This window comes from Chrysemys picta, chromosome 14 (assembly GCF_011386835.1).
Source record: "Chrysemys picta bellii isolate R12L10 chromosome 14, ASM1138683v2, whole genome shotgun sequence".
Classification (NCBI taxonomy): Eukaryota; Metazoa; Chordata; order Testudines; family Emydidae; genus Chrysemys; species Chrysemys picta.
The window spans coordinates 26,194,487-26,219,921 of NC_088804.1; the positions used below are offsets into that span (position 1 = coordinate 26,194,487).

Consider the following 25,435-nt stretch of genomic DNA (forward strand, 5'->3'; position numbering starts at 1 on the left):
CCTTGTTTAATCCCAGCAAGACAATTTATTTTGTTTTCAAGGAAGGAAGATTTCTTTCAACGTTTGACAGAAGCAATATCTTTTTATTTTCAAATTGTGCAAAGTGAGGTTGGGAAATATAACCACTTTCTTTTCATAACATGAGAAATGGGGACAGTTGTCAGGGATATATTTTAAGAGGAAGGTTCAGACATAATGGGGTATGTAAAGAAAAACAGTGTTTTTATCTTTTGTATAAAGCAAGAACAAGACTGAAATACATTGAAAATGGCCAAGTAGGTCATGTCACAGAATGCAGAAGGAAGCACCATGTTACAAACCCCTCATTCTTCCCAGCTCTGACAGGTATGAATGTTTGTAAATTATCCATAAAGCGCACACACCATATTTGTGACTGCAGAATTCTATGATAAATTACATTTCTCATGCACCTCTGAAAGTTTCACCTGCACTCTGACCATTAATCCATCTCACTGAAATTACCCCTGCGATTCCACGTAGTTAACTTCACAGAACAACTATTTTAAACAACCTGATAAAAATGGTTCAATTTTTGCCCTTCAAATATATAATTCCCCACAACATACTCAGTGATGCAAGTACGGTGGTACAGTCCGGTACAGTGTACCAGTAAGATATTTATAGCAGGTATGGCAAACTAGAAAGACAGAGGAGAAGCCCACCCCCAGCCCTTCCACACAGCTGCATCTCCTGAGTCCTCCTGCCTGGGGTCTATTCAGCAGCCCCGCGGGAGGATGGGGGGAGGGCTGGGGACAGTACAGCAACTGCGCCAGAGGAGCTGCTGACGAGGGGTTGCCCGGCGACCCCACATGCTGCTCCTTTCCCCACTGCAGTTCCCAGGAGAGCCCTGAACCGCTCAGCGGCCCCACGCCGGCAGCTCCTCCAGCGCAGCTGTACCGCCCCCAGCCCGGCCACACAGTTGCATCTCCGGAGTCCTCCTGCCTGGGGTCTGTACAGCAGAAGTCTCCGGTGCAGCAGGAGAAGGACAGAGGTCCCCTCCCAGATAATGTGGGATGGATGTGGATCATGGAGAGGGGATGGGGAGACTACGGGGGCCCCAGGCTGGAGGTGGGGCAGGAAGGAGTCACGTGGGGGTTGAATGGGGAGGTCACTTGCCTCCCCCCCATGAGTGCAGCGTACGGTCAAGAAATGATTTCTACTTGCACCACTGACCATACTCTAGACGACACTGATACCACTGCACTGATGAAGTACAGGATTAGTACTATTCACTCCTGGATTAATGATAGGTATGAGGAGCTATTATTATTTAACATTTGTAATGTAGTAGTACCCAGAGGCTCTGATCAGGATTGTGCTAGATGCCATGCAGAGGCAGGTACAGTCTATGCCAAAGCAATTTACAATCCAAGCAGATAAGCAACATAAGCAGGCTGGAGTATATGTTTGGGGATAAATTACATCCAAAACAACAATCTATACTGTCTCAATTCTACTGTATTCCATTAGCTTTTGCATTTGTCATCCTCTTAATACTTATGAAAAAATGCGTACTGTCAACAATTTTATCTTTAATAAATAGTTAATAAACAAATATAAATACACACATTGGTTTTCCAGAGCGTAGTTATTGAAACACTGGCTGATTTCTTGTAGGTGCCATGGCAGAAGGTGGGTCTAGAGAAGGCATCCATGTATTGAGATTGGTCTATATCTATAGGCAATATTGCTCAAGTTCACCATCAAGAAGCCAAATTTCCCTTAATAGAGAATATTCACGTAGATCAGAGGGTCTGCTTTTTGTATATGCATTTGCAAGTGATATTGCTAAAGTGATCATGATGGGGGCCTCTGGAAGAGTACGTGCCAATATTGGAAAAATTTTTCTAGGGATAGTACTTCCAATAGGCCACAGGCCTGCTACTTAGCCCCCTGTAGGCCATGCATGTGTTCTCAAGCAGTTTTGCATTCCCTTTCCCATGCTTCTGTGGTCACCGGAGTGAGATGAAATCACAATTCATTATTTAAAAAAAAACAATTTCTGCCTATTTTCTGCCAATGGAGGCCCAAGCCCCAGACTGTAGCATCCTTCCTAGAGGTCTCCTTAGTCTCCCCTCCTCCTGCCACCCAAGGCTTCAGCTGGCACACTTGTGACTGCAGTCAAAATGCTCCCCAATCTAACAGTGGCCAGCTTTCACTGGTTGCACTCTCGATTCAATTTAGGAAAGGTGGGTTCTTTTCCCCCAAGCTGACAAATATCAGGCTGCTGAGGTTGGGTGTCCGTTGCAAGGTGCTGCTGTCTTCCACCTTTCTGCCTCTCAAAGTTGATCCCTTCCTCCCCATACTAGTAGGGTTGCAGGTGGGAGGAATAGGCCATGACAGACAGCAAGTGCAGCTGAGCCCAGCAGCTCACCACCCACCCACTCTACAAAGCAGATCCTAGTGGATTGGGGAGGATAGCTCAGTGGTTTGAGCATTGGCCTGCTAAACCCAGGGTTGTGAGTTCAATCCTTGAGGGGGCCATTTAGGGATCTGGGGCAAAAATCTTTCTGGGGATTGGTCCTGCTTTGAGCAGAGGGTTGGACTAGATGACCTCTTGAGGTCCCTTCCAACCCTGATATTCTATGATTCTAGTGACAGTAGGCCAACACTGGGATACCAGCCAGGACTGAAGCCACCCAGGATGAATCAGCAAAGCCCAGGATTACAGTCCCAGCTAGACTCATACTGTTGGCAAATATATGAGAGAATCAATAACTGGTATGTCTATCAATAGGACAGGCTCACTGTGGCCTGTTTAGGTGAACAGCAGCCTCTTCTTAGCTTTGCCTCAGGGCTACTTGGCCTCACAGAGCTGTGATTTCCCCTCTCCTCCCCCCCCCCCCAATGGTAGTGCTTAGGTGGGGGAGAAGGGTGTTTGCCATTAGAGGAGCTGCTACTGAACCTTTAATTGGGATTAAGAGCAGAGCAGGGAGGTTTCCGGCGCTGGAGTGTATTTTCTGCCGCTGCATTGACTATCTAAAAGCAGCCACCGGACCCATTTATAAGTAGAGCTCAAGAGTTCCCCCAGACCTATACTCACCTGTGGAAGGGGCCCAGGCACTGCTGCTGTTGCAATGCTGAAGGAGTGACTTGTCCGGGGGGGCGGGAAGCAAGCTGCCTGCTTTGCTCTTCTACTGGGGCTGATCGGAGGAGCTAGAGGGAAGTTTCATCTCTGTTGGGCCCAAAGGCCAACCTTATACCGATGAGGCTATTCCAAATGGCTGACTCTAACTTCAATTCATCCTTATGCCAGAGGAGAATAAGCATGTACAGTAGAAGGGAGAAGAACTCCCAGACACCACCTTTCTACTCCTAACCACAGGAAATAATTGTACAGAACTGGTGTGAAAGTCTGTGTGCATTGCATGTGCTTACTGTTCTGCTCCTGCCTCCATCTAAAAGGCATTCCCAGCATTTTATTCTCCCTTCACCTGCACTGTCCTCACCAACAGATCCTGTCCTCCTTTTCTGAGATTGAGTTCAATTGGTGCTGAAGATTTGTATTTATCTGTTTTCCTAACAGACAAAAATCGCCTCTCCTTTCTTTGGGTTCTTGTGAGGCTGAGATGGCCCAGAGTGCAACAGGGTATTGGGAAATCCTGTTCTCCCACGCAAATTCATTTTAGCTTCTTTCCCTGGATCTCTGAGGCCACCCATTGTACTCCAAGATGGCTCTCTTTTCTGGGAGCCTACTAGAGGGCCAGAGCTCGCTGCCTGTGCTGGGATCTAGACTCAGAAGCTGCCTGACCTGGAAGGGGTTATCTTTTCTCCACCCAATTATCCTACCCAATTTTAGCTGCTTTTGGGGAAGCAGTATGATCTGAAGAAGGAAGCACAGGACAGGAAGCACCCGAGTTCTAATTCCAGTTCAAAGTCTGTCTCATTTGGTGGCAGTGTGTGTGGAGTGGTTATAGAGTTTCTCAGACCAGACCGAGCACATCACTTGACTTCCCAATTCAGTTTCCTTATCTAGAAAATGGGAGTAATAACCCCCTTACTCCTGCCTTCACATGACTATTGTGAGGGTTAAGTAATTGATTGGTGTACAGCCCTTTGCAAAAACAATGGGCTGTGTAAGTGCTAGTTGTTATTATTCTGGGTGGAGATGGTTACTGACCTACTTCTTTCCCATTTTTCCTCCTCAAGGCCTATACCCTGCAGCACATGCATGCATGTTCGATATCTCCTCTGCACAGAATTTCCAGATTCAGCTATTATCAAACAAATCCATAGGCAACATGTTAGATTATTAAAGTTTTCACCTATGCCATCTTTGCTTCAAATGCGTTTGAGGCTTTAAGGAAAACCGCAGTTGTGTGAAACCGTACAAATCAGAACCAACAATGTTGTCAAGTGCAAAATCTCATAGCCCTTTTGCTGGGCTGTTTTCAACCTTTACCATTTTTAATGCACGCTGTAGTTTAAACCCTGAGGCATCATAAAATTCCCTACATCTGTCCAAGAATAGCCACAGGGATGAGTTGTTGTGTGTCAGGAAGGTTGCTCACATAACCTGGAGAAGTATTCTCAAAAGCTCAAATAAACTGCTAAAACTGTGGATACTTGTCTAAAAAGAACTCAAATTCTAAACCATTTGTGAGCTAAGATAAAATTCCTTTTTACTGATAGTTCCATTCATATTAATAAAATACTGCACAAGGCCCTTCTACCCGTCAGAGCTAACACATTTGAAAGGCTTAAAATGTTTGGCACTGCACATCAAAAAGGAAAGTCAGTTTTAATAGGCTGTATTCTGTGACCTACAGCATAATGATTCCTTTCATTTGTGTTGTCACTGAAACAACTGTGTGTAATTTGTTACCCGTATTTTTAAATGCCAACAAGATATTTCTTTAATTGAATGCCATCCAGCTTGCATAGTCTCCTACAAGGTATTTAATAGCACGTAATTTCTCCGTCAGCATAGGTACTCCACCTCTCCAAGAGGCGGTAGCTAGATCAACAGGACATGGCACTGTCTTCACTGGAGGGTTAGGTCAGTATAACAATGTCACTCAGGAGGGTGGAAAATCCACACCTGTGAGTGACGTAATTATGCTGACATAATTTCCTAGTGTAGACTAACCCTCAGGGTATGTCTATACTACAGCTTATGTCAGCATAATTTATGTCAATCAGAAAATCCACCCCCCCCCCCCCGAACGACAAGCACTGGTGTGGACAGCGCTAAGGAGAGCTGGGAGAGCTTCTCCTGCCAATGCTGCTACCGCCTCTTGCAGAGGTGGTTTTATTGGTGCAGCTGCACTGCTGTAGAGCTTCTAGTGTAGACAAGCCCTTAGTGTCACCGCTAAATACAAGGTGGAACAGATTGTTTAGCATAAGTAGTTAACATATATGTCAAGGGACCATTCAAGGTGAAGCAGCCCGTTAACACCCCTTCAGTCATAGGGGGAAGGAATGGGGGGAGGAGGAAGGCAGCTGTAGGGGCAGGGTTGGTAGTGGGTTGTAAACTGCTGTAGTAAGCCATACATCGAGTGTCCCTATTCAGTCCATGATTTTTAGTGTCTAGCAAAGTTATGAAATTAAGATCCCAGGCTCATCTTTTGAAAGTGTTGTGCATACTTCCTTTGAGGTTGAGGACTGATAGGTCAGATACTGAGTGATCGCTTTGTGAAAAGTATTCACCCACAGGTAATGGGGTGTTTTTGTCGTTTATCATTTTCCTGTGAGAGTTCATTCAAGAGCATAGTGATTGTCTGGTTTCACCCACCTAGTTGCTCTTGAGGCATTTAGTGCACTGCATGAGGTACACCACATGTGATATGCATGTGTAGGACCCATAGATCTTGAAGGGGGTGTTGTGGGTAGCAGTGGAGACATGTCTGTGGATTTTACAACTGTTGTTTTGGCAGGACCTGGTGCTGCTTTCAGTTGGTATGTCCTGGTCTGTGGGGAGCTTGATCTGATGAAAAGTTTGGAAGGTTGTTTGAAGCCATTGATGGACCTATCCTCCATGAACTTATCTAGTTCTTTTTTGAACCTTGAAGGCCAGAAGACAGGGTTCAGGAAAGATTTATTTCTGGAGGGGGTCCCCAATGAGTATGTGTTGTAGTTGTTTGATGATATTCTCTATGAACATCAGAATGACCATACTGGGTCAGACCAAAGGTCCATCTAGCCCACTATCCTGTCTTCCAACAGTGGCCAATGCCAGGTGCCCCAGAGGGAATGAACAGAACAGGTACTCATGAAGTGATCCATCCCCTATCACCCATTCTCAGCTTCTGGCAAACAGAGGCTAGGGACACCATTCCTGCCCATCCTGGCTAGTAGCCATTGATGGACCTACCCTCCAGGAACTTATCTAGTTCTTTTTTGAACCTTGTTATACTCTTGACCTTCAAAACATCCTCTGGCAAAGAGTTCCACAGGTTGACTGTGCATTGTGTGAAGAAATACTTCCTTTTGTTTTAAACCTGCTGCCTACTAATTTCATTCGGTGACTCCTAGTTCTTGTAGTATGAGGAGTAAATAATACTTCCTTATTTACTTTCTCCATATCAGTCATGATTTTATCATATCTGCACTTAGTCATTTCTTTTCCAAGCTGAGAAGTTCCAGTCTCTCCACATATGGAAGCTGTTCCATACCGCTAATCATTTTCATTGCCCTTTTCTGTACCTTTTCCAATTCCAATATATCTTTTTTGAGATGGGGCAACCAGATCTGCACGCAGTATTCAAGATGTGGGTGTACCATGGATTTATATAAAGGCAATATGGTATTTTCCATCTTATTATCTATCCCTTTCCTAATGATTCCCAACATTCTGTTCACTTTTTTGACTGCCACTGCACATTGAGTGGATGTTTTCAGAGATATATTCACAGTGACTCCAAGCTCTTTTTCTTGAGTGGTTACAGCTAATTTACACCTCACCAATTTATATGTATGGGGAGGGGGTAGGTGACAACTAGGAGAATGCAGATGGAGGGAATTTTTTTCTGTATTTGAAGCAGGTTCTCTCATGAAATTTGGGTGGCCCATTCCATGACGCGATCTACTTCTCTGGTGGAATGTCCTTGTTTGGTGAAGGCGTTTTTGAGTGTGTTAAAGTCATATGTCCTGGGCTTTCACCTCAGAGCATATTCTGTGGTATTTGAGAGCCTGACTACAGATAACAGATTTCTTGGTCTGTTTGCGTGGTTACTGGATCTATGAAGGTAAGTGTGGGGATCCATGGGTCTCTTGTATATAGTTGTCTGTAGGGTTCCATTATTGAAGCTGAGAGTTATGTCCAGGAAGTTGATGCTACTGTGGGTATGTTCCAGAGAGAGTTTAATGGACGGGTGGTGGTTATTGAAGTTGTGGAAATCTATGAGGGAGTTTAAGTCATCCATCCAGAGAAAGAAAATATCGTCGATGTATCACAAGTATATCATTGGTTTTCTGGTGCATTTGTATTTTAATATTACATATTTAATAATGAGCCTTATTCAACAGTGGTTGAAATTCTGGCTCCATTGAAGTCAATGGCAAAACTTCCATTAATTTCAATGGTTTACATCAAAATTGCTTCACTTAAGTGGTTGACAAAAATCAGATCAGGTAGTCAGCAGCCAACCCATAAACATGATCCAGTGTAGTTATCTGAACTGGCTAAAGGTTTTGGGTGAGAAATGCCCTAATTGATAAATCTTACACACAGCAACTTTGCTCTGTGAGTGGTAATTAGAGGCAAATGACCACACATCTGCTGCAGGGTTGAGAGAACATCTTTCTTTTCTGAGACCTCTAGATCTGTTCCAAATTTATGATAACATTTATAGTATTTTTAGCTATGAAATGTAATTCATACTTCAGCATTTAATAATCACAAACACTATCATAACTTGAGTCATTCAAAAGCAGAAGACTAGAACACAGAAAGCCAGTAATGAAATGTTAAATACTGATGATTTTAGCTTGTAAGACCTATAACAGCTAAGATAAAAACTGTATAATGTCATTTTACAATTAATGCTGACATGTTTTAATTTATCACAGTTTTAGAGAGTAAGACACGTATTTTATTTCTAACTTAAAACGTTAAAATACTTTGGTCCACATTGATGTAATGTAAACATGGCACCCTACAGCACCATTCACTAGCAGCAAACAGAGCATGGAAGGTCGAAGGTTTTATCTCAAGACTCCCATTTCTGCCACCATCAAATAGATGAGGCCTAGTTCTTCAAACCCTTTTCATACAAGGTAATCCAACTGACTTCAGTAGAACTACTTACTACAGCTGTTCAGAAAAATGTTGACAGAAGGGTTTTCTGTTGGGAAACGCAGTTCCCTCAGAATTGAAATACGTTGCGAACTCATGTCTATTCTGCTAATATTTTATTTCAGAGAAAAGAAGAAGAAATTCTGACAATGTCAAAACATCCTGTTCCGGCATTTTCAGAACAAAATGTTTTAATTTCTTTCAAAAGGAGTTTGTTTTGCATTTTTTAAACTTTTGTTTCATAATGCATAATACAACATTTTTTGAAAGCTGAAATTGAAATGCTTTGATCAAACTGAAATGTTTTTCCAAAAAAAATGTTTTGAGGAGAATGTCAAAATTTTCAGGCTTTGTTTCAAATTGGAATTAAAACCAATTTTGAAAGCCTCCATGAAATGGAATTTCCATTTTCCATCCTATTGTACTAGTCACATAAGTAAGGGTTTGAAGGATTGAATCTTTGAACTTTATGATTTAGGATCCCTTGTTCCATAATTGTCTCTAAAACAGAAAATATGCTAATCTCTGTTGTAAACATCCCCACAATGATTTATAATAGTCATCACTACATTTTGTTTAGTACTGTAAAGCCAATGGATATAAATCAAGTCATTAGAAGCGATGACATTTAATCCCAGGGGGAATGTTTTGTTAGGTTGAATGGTTTACACTTAACTGGAGAATCATTACTGGTAGAGAAGACAATATACTGCATTTTTCTACTCATCATAGATTTAATTCATAATTGAAACCAGTTACAGTGAATGCATCAATGAAAAAAAGATATGTTAACTTAGACCTTAAAAGTGTTAGTTTACTTTTTTCCTGTTTGTTAACAGACCCAATGAAAATATTGGTAACCAGGAAAATGCATTCTATAATCAGACATCCTCAGTAAGTAATGGTATCTTAATTTCTCAAAAACAGAAAGCTTTCTTAGCTTTATCTGCTCTGTTTTTGAGATCATATTGTATTATTTTGACAGCTGCAGTGTGTTTTGTACTTCAAAGGAAACTGGATAACAGTATTGGTTGTCTCTTTTTTATTCCACTCTATTAAGACCTCCCGCTGTACAGATATCTAGCCATGAAACTGGACTGACATTGTATTTGCAAAGCAGACTGATTCCTATTTTCAGGATTTTGCTGGAGATTTTATGGTAGAGGGTAAAGGAAAATATAATCCTTAAAGGAATAGCTAGAGCTTTAAAAACTACTGGCAATTCTTTATCATAATTCAACTTCTATGTTGGTTTTGGATACAAAAATGAAGTATTGTAGCCTTTCACCTGTTCTACTGTCTCTGTGATGTCTCAGATTGTAAGTTCTTTAGAGCAGGATTCCATCTTTAAATATGTATAAAGAGCCGCACACTATTTTGGTACTCCAGAAATTCAAGTAATATCTAGTGTTTAAAGGGAGTTGCTTACTATATAATGAATATAACAAAGTTCTCAGTAGAAAATCAGAAGCCATAAATGTTGTGACCCTCCAGAAAAGTAAAGAGGATACTTTTAATGTTGGTTATTTTACACAGTAACTGTAAACAGACTGCACTGGAATACATTGGACTATTTTAAGTACCTGATAGTTGAAAAAATTTGCAAAATCATATTTTACAGTACTTAAATCTACTTAGCAATCCCTACTTCGAGTTAATGAGCACATTGTTATGCAGTGATGATGACTAAATGGTCTGTAATGATATTTAGAGGCACTATAACAGGCTACCAGGATATGCTTGAAACACCCCACCCTGTTCATTCTACAGGGAAAAGGTTATTTGAGTTCTGTTGACTCACAGTTACGGTAGGATTTTTCCTACTTTCACTGTCCCCACCCAGTTGGTCATGGAGCACCACTGCCCTCCTACTTTTCTCTGTAGTAATCTGCACTTTCATTGAAATGATGCAGTTTGCCTGGGAGACCACAAGGGAGAGGTGAATGCAAATTCCCACCTTCAGTTATACAAAAGCCCAGCCTTTTGGAGCTATGGCCTGAGGAGGGGACCATTGTGTTCCCACACTCTGAAGATCAAAGGCCCAAGCTGTATAAAGAAAAGACAAACTATGCATGGGTGTGCTCATTCTGAGCTAAACCTCTTATGAACCTGTAACCACAGAAAAACCCCTTTGTGGGGTTTTACCAGAGCCCCTGCTGGAGTCAATGATTTCTGGGAAGCTTGTTAGCATGCATGCAGGGATATACTTTTTTTAACATTATCTTTAATAAAATTTTTAAATCTGTTCTCTCTATAATGCTTTCACCTTAAAAATAAATGTGCTTGCATAGAAAGAGCTGTGTGGTAACTTATAACTGTGTGCAATTATGCTCCTTATAGCCTCTGGTGAGAGACAGCAAAGTGCAAACACTGGCCTGTTTAACGCTGGGAATATTATAGAGTAGGCAGAGAACTGTGCTGCCTGGAAAAGACCCAGTGAGGAGGGACAGACACACAGGTCTCTGCCCCAGAGATAACGGGGACCTGCAGTTGGTGCCGTCAAGGGAGGAGGAATACAGGTGCAGTTGCCCTGAACTGTGACACCTAGCTCTCCCTTCTCACTCTCATCCTAGTCACCCACCCTCATCCCTCCCCACTTCAGTCTAGGGCATGTCTACACTACAAACTTTTGTCAACGCAAGTTACATTGGCATAAAGCCACCACGGTTAGTATATCGCTTATGTGCATGCACGCTTGACAACTTACATTGGCGCTGCACATACTCACCAGGATTGTTGTGTCGTTGTATAGCACAGTGAACCATCATGGGAAGTATCCCAGTGTGCAACCTGCGCACTGTCTTTTGGGAAATTTTGGCAATACATGAATTGAGAAATGCGTTGTGCAGGGATGACTGGGAGCAAGGGGTCAACTTCCCATCATGCAACTTTCTCCACCCCATAATGGCATCTCTATCCCACTGATTTCATGCCTATTTTGAAAATTCCATGAACCATGCAGGAAATGACAAGGGAATTGCTCAGTGGCATGAAACTGAGTATAGGGCAATGGCACTGAATACTGGCACCATTTTTCATAGGCAGCTGAAATCCCACTCCCAAGATTAACAAAGGCAGAGAAACCATAACTGCTGCTGGCATCCCAAAGCCACCTGGGCCCATATGCTGGTATCCTGCATACTGCAATGGTGCCTGCTGAAGTTATCACTGACTGGTGTGGGAAAGTATCCTACCACAGAGGAAGAAATAAGGCTGCCATCCTTAGAAAACTTTAGGGGGGGGTTGCAGAGTACCTCCATGAAAGCGTCATCAAGTTCTCTCAGGAGGATTCAAGGAATCTCTCTGTGTACATAAACTAACTGCTCCACATGAACCCCTCTCCTAACTGTACAGGGGAATGAAAAGCAGATAACTGCACCTCTCTGTTGTACTGCTAGCTCTCCTAGTATAAGTAAATTAAAAAAAATCACTAGCTGTATCCTACTAAGTTGGTAGGCACCATCACTGTAATGGGAAATTAATTTGCACACTTACCTGAGGTTCGTTCCCCTGCATCGGGCTTGTCTGTGCTCCACTGCTGCCACTGACTGGTCTATGATGGAGTCCTGACTTGTGGCATAGCCGGACCCCCGGATCTGTGACAGGAGCTCCTGGGAGGCATCCGGGGTTGGGTGCAGGGTCTCCACCAAGCATGGCATGCAGCTTTTTGTAAAAGCAACAGGTCTGTGGTTTGGCACCTGATCAACTGATAGCCTCCCTGACCTTTGGATATGCCTGCTGCAGTTCCTTTGTTTTAACAGTGCACTGCTGCTGATCCCGGTCATGACCATTTATCCCCCATACAATCTGTTCATAGATGTCCAACTTTCTATGGCTGGTCTGTACCTGTGCTTGCACAGCCTCTTCTCCCCACTGACTCAGGAGATCCAATATCTCCTGTTTACTGGAAGACACAGCATGTCAGGAGCGTGTAGTCTACCATCTTAGCAGATGTTGCAGACTGAAGGGTAACTAATGCAGTTGAACTCTCCCATGCAATGCTTTCTCCCAGGATGAAAAGCTGTGAAAGGAAAGCAGTTTGGATTATAATCCTTTGCCATAATACTTTCATTTTGGCTATTATGCCAGAATAAACAGACTGTTACTACAACTGCATCAACGTGACTGCAGTTCTGGCCAACACCCTACTCCAACTGCATGGATGTGGGAGAACTTTAAAAAATAAGAGAGAAAGGAAAGAAAAACGGGGAGAGGCAGAAAAGGAATCTCAAGGCAGGGAGATGTGAAGAAAACTGGCAGGACAGGTTCAAAGGTGTTAACTACTGGATGTCTTACAGAATGGTCATCTTGTGGTAACCTGTACTGCCATCTTCTAGCCTAACCTAGATGTATGTACATTTTGAACTCTTGAGTGTGTAAACAAACAAGGTTCTGGAAAATCCACCAGAGTGAGTTCACAGCCAGTTATCCAAGTTTGTAGTTCACACAAACCTAAAAAACCTAGACAAAATCATGGAGCATTGCAGCAAACATTGCCAACGTTGACAGCTTCACAGGACCCCATCTTATGCTAGAAGTCCTTTCCCTATTCCCCCCACTCATTTTTGCAGTCCTGAAGGGCTCTTTATCGCACCTCCTCCCCTTAATGTTTTGATGGATAGCCAGTTGACTTGCTCCCCAATTTGGCATCTAAGGCAGGCAAGCAAACAAGCTAGCAAACAGGCTAGCTGCTGCTCACAGTCCACAGGAAGGATCTTCAGGGCAATAAGGTGTGAGCAGACCAGGAAATCCTTGTCTGCTATCACTGCTGCCTCCTAACATCCTTTACCTCAAATTATACTTCAGTCACAGGTGGATGTTTTCATTACTGCATTGTTATCTGGCGTTTCTCAGCCTTCAGACTGAAGTCAGGGGTACTGACAGAAGTAGCCAAAGGGCCAGACCATTTCCTGGTTCCACTTCAGCTAACTGAGCAGATGAGGGGGAAGTCTACTCTTCTGAATACCTTGTCCAAATTGTAGAGTAACAGAATTTCCTGGCAGCCCACCCAAAGATACTGAATAGGATGGGCTACCAGCTGACAACCCCAAAGCTCCAAATATTGTCCAGTTAATCACTACCAAAAAACTTTTGAGAATGAAATAGTAGATACTATTAGATCAGGCCCCAGAAGAGTGAAAAAGGCAAATGTGGGTGTCTGGCGCAGGATTACAATTAGAGTGTATGAAGAACAGAGCCAGCAGGAAAATGGGGTTCTGCTCATGTCAACCTGGAAGAGATTAATTTTGGGAATGAAACCTGAAATATGACTTGGGATTTTGGCCCCAAACATTCACACAGCTTAATAAAAATCTTTGAAATATATTTAAATGAATTGCACAACACCAATACATTACCAATTTTTCCAAGCATTTCTTTCCTGCAGAAGACCACTCTGTATTATAAGCAAGATGTCAGTGAAAAATAAAACAAATCGTATTGCAAATCCAAGGAGATGCATACTTTACAGAGAAAAATTACTTCTTTAGAGATGCTTATAATCAGCTGAGCACCATTATCCAACTGTTCTCTCAAACATTAATCAAACCACACCGCTTGTTTGCTTCAAACTTTTTGTTTCATGTTGGTTTGGTTCTTTTTTTCCTTTTGCTTTGTGTAGGAGTATTGCATTTTCCTTAGCTATACATAAATGAACGTTGACTCCGTGTTATGTTTAACTTGATAGTTACATCCCCAGAAAACCTGCAGACACCCCTTGTTTGAAACAATTGTACTTGATTCCTCACAGTCCACATTTTGTAAAGAATTTGAACTTTAGAGGAAAATGTATTTAAGGAGAAATTGCCCTTTAGAATGTTCAAAATACCCGCTCAGTCAACAGTGCAAAGATAATACTACTTCTTACCTAATCACATATTGTAGCAAATGGAAATGTTTTAATCATGTAATAGTGACTCACTCTTTCTCTAAATGGACTTTTAAAAGCTTTTATGTCCATTTATTTTTCTTTGCTACTACAGGAGAATTGCACTTCTAGGTTACATCTGCATACTTTACGTTTTTTCTGAGTCATTACCCACTGCAAAGTCAGCCATTATGAGTACCTGTAAAGCTATTAAATAAGGTATATGTAATAAATAAAAACCAAAAGTCTTGTGTTTTCAGTATTTGTTTACTATTCTCCCTGTATTACTCAGTAGCACTTTAAGAGCTACAGCTTTGAATGCATTGCAACCTCATGAATTTTGGTGGCATGCATGTTCTTCAGGAGGAATACCCTGGCAATTAGTATTAATTAAGTTTTAGTTAATGGAGACTTTTGAACATGACCAGCTGTTTGAAAGCTACATAAGCATTCTCCAGATTACTATCCTGCTGATGTACAGCTTGTAAAATGATTTACAGTTCAAAATTTCATTATTATTGATTGCTACACAATTTTTGCAGAGCACAGGTTGTCCTGCTACCTCACAAGCTTTCCTATTCTGAGTCAGGAAAATTAGTTTTTAATAGCATTCTTTGTCCTCATCTCAATTTCACACAAAGGCAACAATAACAAAATGAATTTTTGTCAAGCTAAACTCCCAAGGCTCCCTTTACCAAATAGAAAAATCTGAAATGCATGTTACTCTTGCTATTTTTATATCTATAATTCATTTCATCAGACTCTCTCTCATGTACCCGTAAAGGGACTCAGACAACAAAAAGAGCCTGAGTAAATACAGAAGTTGTTTTTCATTTTATCCCTGGAACAACCCTGCTTCCAAATATAAACTTTCAGTTATTAAAATCAACATAATGAGCTATAGCCTTTCAAACATAGGAAGTCAGATTAATCTCTACCAGTGACTCAGCAGCACTTGTATAGTAAACCATTTACTTTTACAACAGCCTTAATAAAACTTGCTTTCTTTTGGCCAGTTTGCACATGCGTGACAGAAGGCCATGGTATATGGGCTGAGAAAATGGTGAATTCTCTGTAAATTGAAATCTTTAAACCATGATTTGCGGACTTCAGTAACTCAGCCAGAGGTTAGGAGTCCATTTCAGGAGTGGGTGGGTGAGATTCTTTGGCCTGCAATGTGCAAGAGGTCAGACTAGATGATTATGATAGTCCCTTCTGACCTTAAAATCTATGAGTCTGCCAGCTAGGTCAGCTCTTTATGGTCAAAGGAATTGCATAAGGAACTCTCAGGTTTTGATTGTGCCCTGTTGGAGGTCATTTCCATCTATAGCACAAAACTAAGGGGCCAAACAAACCTATCCAAGGGGAAGACTAACATCCCGAGCCAACCAAGTTATAGCTAAGTGAAAACTACATTTTACTAGCGCACCATCTGCAGCACTGAAAGGGCTCTGCTAAATGTGAGAAATATGTTTTACCTTAAACCGTTGCTGAATGGAGCTACCAGCAACCACAAATTTGAACCCAGTGCACTATACCACTTGAGGCTATCCACGTAGATATGTGTATGTACCCAGTCTCCCAAAATAGACATACCTTTACACACAATGAGCCACGTCCCAGATGTATTACAATACTATTATTTATGTGTATTACAGTAGCGTCTAAAGCCCCAACTGAGATCAGGGCCCACTATGTATATGTATATCAGAGATTGGCAACCTTTCAGAAGTGGTGTGCCAAGTCTTCATTTATTCACTCTAATTTAAGGTTTCACGTGCCATTTTAATGTTTTTAGAAGGTCTCTTTCTATAAGTCTATAATATATAACTAAACTATTGTTGTATGTAAAGTAAATAAGGTTTTTAAAATGTTTAAGAAGCTTCATTTAAAATTAAATTAAAATGCAGAGCCCAGTGGCCAGGACCCGGGCAGTGTGAGTGCCACTGAAAATCAGCTTGTGTGCTGCCTTCGGCACGCGTGACATAGGTTGCCTACCCCTGCACTATAAAGACACACAGTAAGAGAAAAACCCTGCCCCAAAGCGTTTAGAATCTAAATAGCTAAGACAACGTGTGGGAGAAAAGAAGTATTGTTATTCCCATTTTACAGACAGGATACAAAAAAAATAAAATGCCTCAATTCCCCACTTATAAAATAGGAAAAGTTTAGCTGAGGTCACACGGGAGGTCTGTGGCAGAACTAAGAATTTATTTCCGATCTCCTGAGTCCCACTCCAGTGCCATAGCTCTCAAAATAATACAGGTACAAACTCAAACAACTAGTGCTGTTGACTTTGATTGAGCCATTTGTTTAAGATGATCAGAACCAGGTCAGAACATGATCATTTGCACTGCAGGTGTCATTATGACACCAGGTGTCCCTTATCTATGGACAGAGTTAGAGTAATAAGTCTGATGAAAAACAAGATGTCAGTCCAGTGAAATTAAAAGTGGTATGTACCCACTGACTATACCCCGGCAGCGGTTCAGGTTCAGTGTCTGAAGCATGGGAATTAGAATTACATGAGGAGAAGAAAACTAGATGTGCTTTGTTATGGAAGTTGCTGAAATAGATTTTTTTTTTTAAAAATACAGTGTGGAGCTCAGTAGCAATGCATTCCTATCCTGTGCTCACACAGCAGCCCCTCTCTGCTCGTACTGTTGTTTAAGTTTAATTGCTACTTTTGTAACATTTATATCATGGCAAACATTTAAGAAAAGCAGAAAGGCCCTGTTAGCTCAGCACGTTTATTTCTGATCACTGAACCCAAGTGTAAATACAAGCAACAGAATCTTTTCTTTACTGCTTGTTTCAGTCAGTAATTCTGGAGGCAATAGGATTCCCTCATTCCTTTGCTTGCAGAGGAGTATAAAAACAAGCCAAGATTGGCTAACCCAGGGGATAGTAATGGGATATGGAGCCTTTCATCTATAGGTCATTGGTTTGATTCTAACACAGGTCTGTAGTAACCAAAAGTCATTACCGTCAGATAGAGGTTCAGTGGTCTCAGTGAAATTATTTGCGTGGTTTCACTCTCATTCCTAGTGCAAGTGTCTGCAATACAAAAGCACCATGGCAATTAGCTCACTTTGGGTAGTCAGCCATCAAGTGGTAAGATCTCCTTTCTATTCCTGTGAATGCCCAGAAAGAGAATGTTGGTACTAGAAGATCTGTGATACTAAGTAATTTTCATTGGTCTAGGAACATTTATCACAACACTGGATACTCTGTTTCGGTTCTGACCCTCATTTTGGTTTCAATTATTTACAGTCACCTTGTATTTTGTTTTTGCATTGCCTTGCCTGTTTTCCCTTTCACTGTGTTGTAGACAGAGACTTACATAGAAAATGAATAGTTTTTAAGACCCGCACAAATATTTGATGACATTTTAGACCTCAGGCAAAGGGTTCCTGGTATCCCAAATAAACTATGGTATTTCAAAACATCCAGGAGAGACAGTCAGGGAGACCCCATAAATACTGGATAGACCTCAGCAAAGGTTAGAACTTGTTAATGTTTGTTGCTTTATAATATAGTGGGGGAGGAGAGTGACTGTCCTCCTCTGTCAATCCTGAGACAAGAAACCAGGTGCCCCTGGCCTGAAAGGCTGCACCCCAGATCTCCAGTTGGACACAGTGAAGTGGGGGAGGAGAATTCCAGTCCCAGGAAACAAGAGGTTTTCCCTTAATCTGTTACTTTTAAAAAAGCGGTTCACCAAAATTCAGCTGCCTGTAGGATCCAGAGAGCTGTTTTAACATCACACTGTAATGCTGTTTTAGGACAACACTGAAATATCATATGCAACTGAAACTGCAGAAGAAATTGAGGTAACCAAAATATAATTACCCAAAGTGAAATTCAGCTGGCAGCCAGACACCAATGTTATCATTCCTATTTCATCAGAAAACTCCTACAGGAGATCTGATTTTCAGAAGTTCTGAGCACCCACAACTCCATTTAGAGTTAGGGTACGTCTACACTACGAAATTAGTTCGAATTTATAGAAGCCGGTTTTATTGAAATCGGTTGTATACAGCCGATTGTGTGTGTCCACACAATAAAATGCTCTAGGTGCTCTAGTCGGCGGACCGCGTCCACAGTACAAGGCTAGCGTCGACTTCCAGAGCATTGCACTATGGGTAGCTATCCCACAGCTATCCCACAGTTCCCGCAGTCTCCGCCGCCCCTTTGAATTCTGGGTTGAGATCCCAATGCCCGGATGATGCAAAACAGTGTCGCGGGCGGTTCTGGGTACATGTCGTCAGGCCCCTCCCTCCCCCGTCACAGCAACGGCAGACAATAGATTCGCGCCTCTTTACCTGGGTTACCTGAGTTACCTGTGCAGACAACATGGAGCCCGCTCAGCTGAGCTCACCGTCACCATATGTCCTCTGGGTGTCGGCAGACGTGGGACTGCATTGCTGCACAGCAGCAGCTGCTAACTGCCTTTTGGCGGTAGACGGTGCAGTAGACTGGTAGCCTTCATCGGCGATCTGGGTGCTGGCAGCCGTGGGGCTTGCCTTTTGGCAGTAAATGGTGTATTACGACTATTAGCCGTCCTATTACAAGTCGGGTCATCGCACATTAGCAGAGTCTTCCCCGAGCAGCCGATTGTGCAATAGGCCTGAAGACCATCGTCATACGCCGCCCCGTATTTGCTGCCAAGCACCCAGAAAGATGCCGAGGGCTATCAGTCACGCTGCACCGTCGTCTTAAGATGTAAAAAATAGATTTGCTCTGTATTCATTTGCTTCCCCCTCCCTCCGTCAAATCAACGGCCTGCTAAGCCCAGGGTTTTCAGTTTAATCTTTGGGGGGAACATTCTGTGTGACAGTTGTTTGTGTTTCTCCCTGATGCACAGCCACCGTTCTTGATTTTAATTCCCTGTGCCTGTACGCCATGTCGTCACTCGGCCCCCCTCCCTCCTTCCCCTAGTCCGTCAGATACTACGTTTGCGCCACAGCTCAGAGAGCCGAGAAGCGGTTCGCGCCTTTTCTTTGAATTCTGGGTTGAGATCCCAATGCCCGGATGATGCAAAACAGTGTCGCGGGCGGTTCTGGGTACATGTCGTCAGGCCCCTCCCCCCTCGTCACAGCAACGCAGACAATAGATTCGCGCCTTTTTACCTGGGTTACCTGTGCAGACAACATACCACGGCAAGCATGGAGCCCGCTCAGCTCAGCTGAGCTCACCGTCACCATATGTCCTCTGGGTGCTGGCAGACGTGGGACTGCATTGCTACACAGCAGCAGCTGCTAACTGCCTTTTGGCGGTAGACGGTGTAGCATGAGTGATAGCCATGGGGCTGGCAGCCGTAGGGCTGCATTGCACCAGCCCCTTGCCAGGCGATGGTATATTATGACTGGTATCCGTCGTCATCGTATTGGTGTGGCTGTCAATCATGGCCACCTGGGCAGACATGCTACTGTTTCGATGATGATGGCTACCAGTCGTAATATACTATTTTCTGCCAATTGCCCAGTATTGTCTGCTAAGCACCCAGAAGAGGCCGAGGGCGATGCTGGGTGCTGGCGGACGTGGGGCTGGCAGACGTGGGGCTGCATTGCTACACAGCAGCAGCCCCTTGCCTTTTGGCAGATGATGGTATTTTATGATTGGTATCCGTCATCGTCGTACTGGTATGGCTGTCACTCATGCTGCACCGTCGGCTGCCACCTTAAGATGTAAAAAATAGATTTGTTCTGTATTCATATGCTTCCCCTTCCTCCGTGAAATCAATGGCCTGCTAAGCCCAGGGTTTTCATTTTAATCTTTGGGGGGACCATTCTGTGTGACAGTTGTTTGTGTTTCTCCCTGTTCCTGTACCTGTACGCCATGTCGTCACTCGGCCCTCCCTCCCTCCCGCCCTCCCTCCTTCTCCTGGTCCATCAGATACTACTTTCGCGCCTTTTTTCTGACCAGGCGCCATAGCTAGCACTGGGATCATGGAGCCCGCTCAGATCACCGCGGCAATTATGAGCACTATGAACACCACGCGCATTGTCCTGGAGTATATGCAGAGCCAGGACATGCCAAGGCGAAACCCGGACCAGGCGAGGAGGCGATTGCAGCGCGGCGACGAGAGTGATGAGGAAATTGACATGGACATAGACCTCTCACAAGGCACAGGCACCAGCAATGTGGAAATCATGGTGTCACTGGGGCAGGTTGATGCCGTGGAACGCCGATTCTGGGCCCGGGAAACAAGCACAGACTGGTGGGACCGCATCGTGCTGCAGGTATGGGACGATTCCCAGTGGCTGCGAAACTTTCGCATGCGTAAGGGCACTTTCATGGAACTTTGTGACTTGCTGTCCCCTGCCCTGAAACGCCAGGATACCAAGATGAGAGCAGCCCTCACAGTTGAGAAGCGAGTGGCGATAGCCCTGTGGAAGCTTGCAACGCCAGACAGCTACCGGTCAGTCGGGAATCAATTTGGAGTGGGCAAATCTACAGTGGGGGCTGCTGTGATCCAATTTGCCAGGGCAATGAAAGACCTGGTGATAGCAAGGGTAGTGACTCTGGGCAACGTGCAGTCAATAGTGGATGGTTTTGCTGAAATGGGATTCCCAAACTGTGGCGGGGCCATAGACGGAACCCATATCCCTATCTTGTCACCGGAGCACCAAGCCACCGACTACATAAACCGCAAGGGGTACTTTTCAATGCTGCTGCAAGCCCTGGTGGATCACAAGGGACGTTTCACCAACATCAACGTGGGATGGCCGGGAAAGGTACATGATGCTCGCGTCTTCAGGAACTCTGCTCTGTTTCGAAAGCTGGAGGAAGGGACTTTCTTCCCGGACCAGAAAGTGACCATTGGGGATGTTGAAATGCCTATCGTGATCCTTGGGGACCCAGCCTACCCCTTAATGCCATGGCTCATGAAGCCGTACACAGGCAGCCTGGACAGGAGTCAGGACCTGTTCAACTACAGGCTGAGCAAGTGCCGAATGGTGGTGGAATGTGCATTTGGACGTTTAAAAGCGCGCTGGCGCAGCTTACTGACTCGCTCAGACCTCAGCGAAAAGAATATCCCCATTGTTATTGCTACTTGCTGTGCGCTCCACAATATCTGTGAGAGTAAGGGGGAGACCTTTATGGCGGGGTGGGAGGTTGAGGCAACTCGCCTGGCCGCTGATTACGCGCAGCCAGACACCAGGGCGGTTAGAGGAGCACAGCAGGGCGCGGTGCGCATCAGAGAAGCTTTGAAAACGAGTTTTGTGACTGGCCAGGCTACTGTGTGAAACTTCTGTTTGTTTCTCCTTGATGAACCCTCCAAACCCCCCCCACCGACCCGGTTCACTCTACTTCCCTGTAAACCAACCACCCCACCCCACCCTCCCCTCCCGCTTGCAGAGGCAATAAAGTCATTTTTTTTTAACATTCATGCATTCTTTATTAGTTCCTTACAGAGGTAGGGGGATAATTGCCAAGGTAGCCTGGGATGGGTGGGGGAGGAGGGATGGAAAAGGACACACTGCATTTTAAAACTTTAACTCTTATTGAAGGCCAGCCTTCTGATGCTTGGGCGATCATCTGGGGTGGAGTGACTGGGTGGACGGAGGCCCCCCCACCGTGTTCTTGGGCGTCTGGGTGAGGAGGCTATGGAACTTGGGGAGGAGGGCTGTTGGTTACACAGGGGCTGTAGCGGCGGTCTCTGCTCCTGCTGCCTTTCCTGCAACTCAACCATACGCTCGAGCATATCAGTTTGATGCTCCAGCAGACGGAGCATTGCCTCTTGCCGTCTGTCTGCAAGCTGACGCCACCTATCGTCTTCAGCCCGCCACTTGCTCTGTTCTTCCCGCGATTCAGCCCGCCACCTCTCCTCTCGTTCATATTGGGCTTTTCTCATCTCCGTCATTGACTGCCTCCACGCATTCTGCTGTGCTCTATCAGCCTGGGCAGACATCTGCAGCTCCGTGAACATCTCGTCCCTCGTCCTACGTTTTCTCTTTCTAATGTTCACGAGCCTCTGCGAAGGAGAAACATTTGCAGCTGGCGGAGGAGAAGGGAGAGGTGGTTAAAAAAGACACATTTTAGAGAACAATGGGTACACTCTTTCATTACAAGGTCGCATATTTCGGCTTGCAGGCAGCCATCGTAGGCCACAGTGTTTTGGCTTTTTTAACCTTCTTAACATGCGGGAAAGGTTGCAAACAGCAGCGCATTTCCCATATCAAGGATGAATTGGGTTGTCCATTTAAAATGGGGTTTCAATGTAAAAGGAGTGGCTGCGGTTTCCCGGTTAACATGCGGCACAAACACAAGTAAACCCCCCCCACACACACACACACACGATTCTCTGGGATGATCACTTCACCCCTCCCCCCACCGCGTGGTTAACAGCGGGGAACATTTCTGGTCAGAAGAGCAGGAACGGGCGCCTCTGAATGTCCCCTTAATAAAATCACCCCATTTCAACCAGGAGAGCTTTCTGGAGATGTCCCTGGAGGATTTCCGCTCCATCCCCATACACGTTAACAGACTTTTCCAGTAGATGTACTGGCCGCGATTGCCAGGGCAAAGTAATCATTAAACACGCTTGCTTTTTTTTTGTAATGTTTACAAATAGTTACAAAGTTACACTCACCAGAGGTCTCCTGTGTGCCCTGAGGGTCTTGGGTGAGTTCGGGGGTTACTGGTTCCAGGTCCAGGGTCACAAACATATCCTGGCTGTTGGGGAAACCGGTTTCTCCGCTTCCTTGCTGCTGTGAGCTACCTACAGTACCTCCATCGTCATCATCCTCCTCGTTCCCCGAACCGTCTTCCCTGTGTGTTTCTCCAGTGAGAGAGTCATAGCACACGGTTGGGGTAGTGGTGGCTGCACCCCCTAGGATCGCATGCAGCTCCGCGTAGTAGCGGCAAGTTTGCGGCTCTGCCCCGGACCTTCCGTTTGCTTCTCTGGCTTTGTGGTAAGCTTGCCGTAGCTCCTTAATTTTCACGCGGCACTGCTGTGTGTCCCTGTTATGGCCTCGGTCCTTCATGGCCTTGGAGATCTTTTCTAATACTTTTCCATTTCTTTTACTGCTACGGAGTTCAGCTATCACTGCTTCATCTCCCCATATGGCGAGCAGATCTCGTACCTCCCGTTCGGTCCATGCTGGAGCTCTTTTGCGATCCTGGGAGGACTCCATCACGGTTACCTGTGCTGATGAGCTCTGCGGGGTCACCTGTGCTCTCCACGCTGGGCAAACAGGAAATGAAATTCAAACCTTCGCGGGTCTTTTCCTGTCTACCTGGTCAGTGCATCTGAGTTGAGAGTGCTGTCCAGAGCGGTCACAATGAAGCACTGTGGGATAGCTCCCGGAGGCCAATAACGTCGAATTCCGTCCACACTACCCCAATTCCGACCCGCAAAGACCGGTTTTATCGCTAATCCCCTCGTCAGAGGTGGTGTAAAGAAACCGGTTTAATGGACCCTTTAAGTCGAAAGAAAGGGCTTCGTTGTGTGGACGTGTCCAGGCTTAATTCGGTTTAACGCCGCTAAAGTCGACCTAAACCCGTAGTGTAGACCAGGCCTTAGTGACAGCTAAGGGTGATCAGTAGAATGGGAAGGATAGAGTCGGAAAATTTCAAAGTTTCGGCACAAAAACCAAAACCTAAACATTTTTGGTTAAAAACTTTCAACTGAAAAGTCAAAATTCTTTGGAAATGTTGCCATAGTGCCTCATGGGAGTTGTAAATCAGGCATCTCATGCCCCTACTCTCCTATATGGGCCAGGCTCCCTGGCTGGGATGTATCTCCTATAATGCACCAGGGTCTCCCCTCTTGTTGAGTCACTGTGGTGCATCATGGGAGTGTCTGGCCAAAATAAATCATGGGGAGATTTAGTCCAGCTGGGGAACCCAGCTCAGAGAAGATTGGGGGCATAAGGTACCTGAACTATTGCTCCCATGAGGAAATGCAACAGTATTTCAAATCAAAATTTTTGGGATTTGAGCCATTCGGGTTTTTGACAAAAAGTCAACATTTCCCAAGAGAATCAGAAACTTTTCATGAAAAATTCTGTCTTCTCAAAAACAGTTTGGAGAGAAAATTTCAGCCAGACCTAGTATTCAGCAAGGTTGATAATTGGGCCCTTAATTGCCACAAGTGGTAAATTTTGGGTCTTCTCTGAAAATATATCTAAGGAATTATGGCAGCACCTACCTGTATGCATGTGCCTGCCCTAGACCATCTGATTCCTCTTCATTGGTGTATAAGATATCATCATCACTGGTGCCTTTTGCAAACCTTCGAGATGTGGAGGGGGGGAAGTGTTTGTTTTTTTTACTAGTAATACACAGTATTTTAAATTAAATGGTAATACACTATGTGTATGCATTTAGGAATAACTTTAACCAAACAGCAGTTTATCCTCCACCTTTGAGATCAAACAGGATGGAACTGGATAGGTGGTGGTAATAGGGCTACACTGAGTAAGCCCACCCCATTCAGAAAAGTGAGTACCAAACACAAGGGTTTTGTCAAGACATGCAAGTGGTGATTTGTGCACACAATGGCCACAATTGTCCAACCAATCACTGTCATGGTGCAAACAGTTTGAAGCACCACAGTGCACCTAATTTTATACAAATTTAGCACAATATTTCTATTTGAAACTTGCTACTTTTTAGAGTGAATACTAAGACATGGAAAGTGACTAATGTATTTATTTATGTAGTGGTTTATATATACCACATTATATCCCCATCCCAGAAAACTGGTGACAGTACTGGAGGTTCCCTATTCAAACTAGTCTTGCAAAATCTATTTTGACATTTTTAAAAATGAATGCTTTTTCTGTTAAGAGAAGCAACTAACCACCCGTCAACAAGCAAAGTAGCCTGGAAAGCAAACTCCAGGAGTGAGTTCAGATGTTGTTACATTTTGTGTTCCAGTTTAGTGTTCCTGCTTTTGCCCTTTACACCACTTAGGTGAAAGTGTCACACTGAGTGCCATGGAACAATTCACAGTGCATCAGTTACAGAGACACCTCTGCTAAATAAATTTGTGCTGATCCACTGTGAAAATTCTGTGTTCAATAGCTCTCAGCATATCTCATTTCCTTCCATATCTGGAGTGGCTTAACACTAACAGTTAGCAAGCTCAGCTGTAGAATAAAGCATGCAAGGGCACTTTGAAATCCATGTGTGGAAGCAATGTACAAATTCACAGTATTATGATAAAAATCACTGTGGGGTTTAAGTGCTACTAATAATTACAGGATTGTAGAGAGCTTGTTTAATAAGCTAGAAGGAAAGTATTGTCTGTGACAACAAAGATACAAGACTAATTTTGAACCCTGGCATTTTTCACATTACAG

General features: G+C 44.0%; 1 protein-coding gene and 1 long non-coding RNA gene across 8 annotated transcripts in view; one reads left to right on the forward strand and one right to left on the reverse strand.

The window, feature by feature from the left end:
* CHST8 (carbohydrate sulfotransferase 8) overlaps positions 1-25,435 on the forward strand; it is a 278,075-nt gene that overhangs the window by 202,467 nt on the left and 50,173 nt on the right. The gene's annotated exons all lie outside the window — the stretch shown is intronic.
* Positions 1-25,435, reverse strand: part of LOC135975623 (uncharacterized) — a 116,229-nt gene that overhangs the window by 3,589 nt on the left and 87,205 nt on the right. For both annotated transcript variants that reach the window (XR_010592593.1, XR_010592594.1), the window contains exon 3: positions 11,753-12,278. This is a non-coding gene — a long non-coding RNA (uncharacterized LOC135975623). The remainder of the gene's footprint in view (positions 1-11,752; positions 12,279-25,435) is intronic.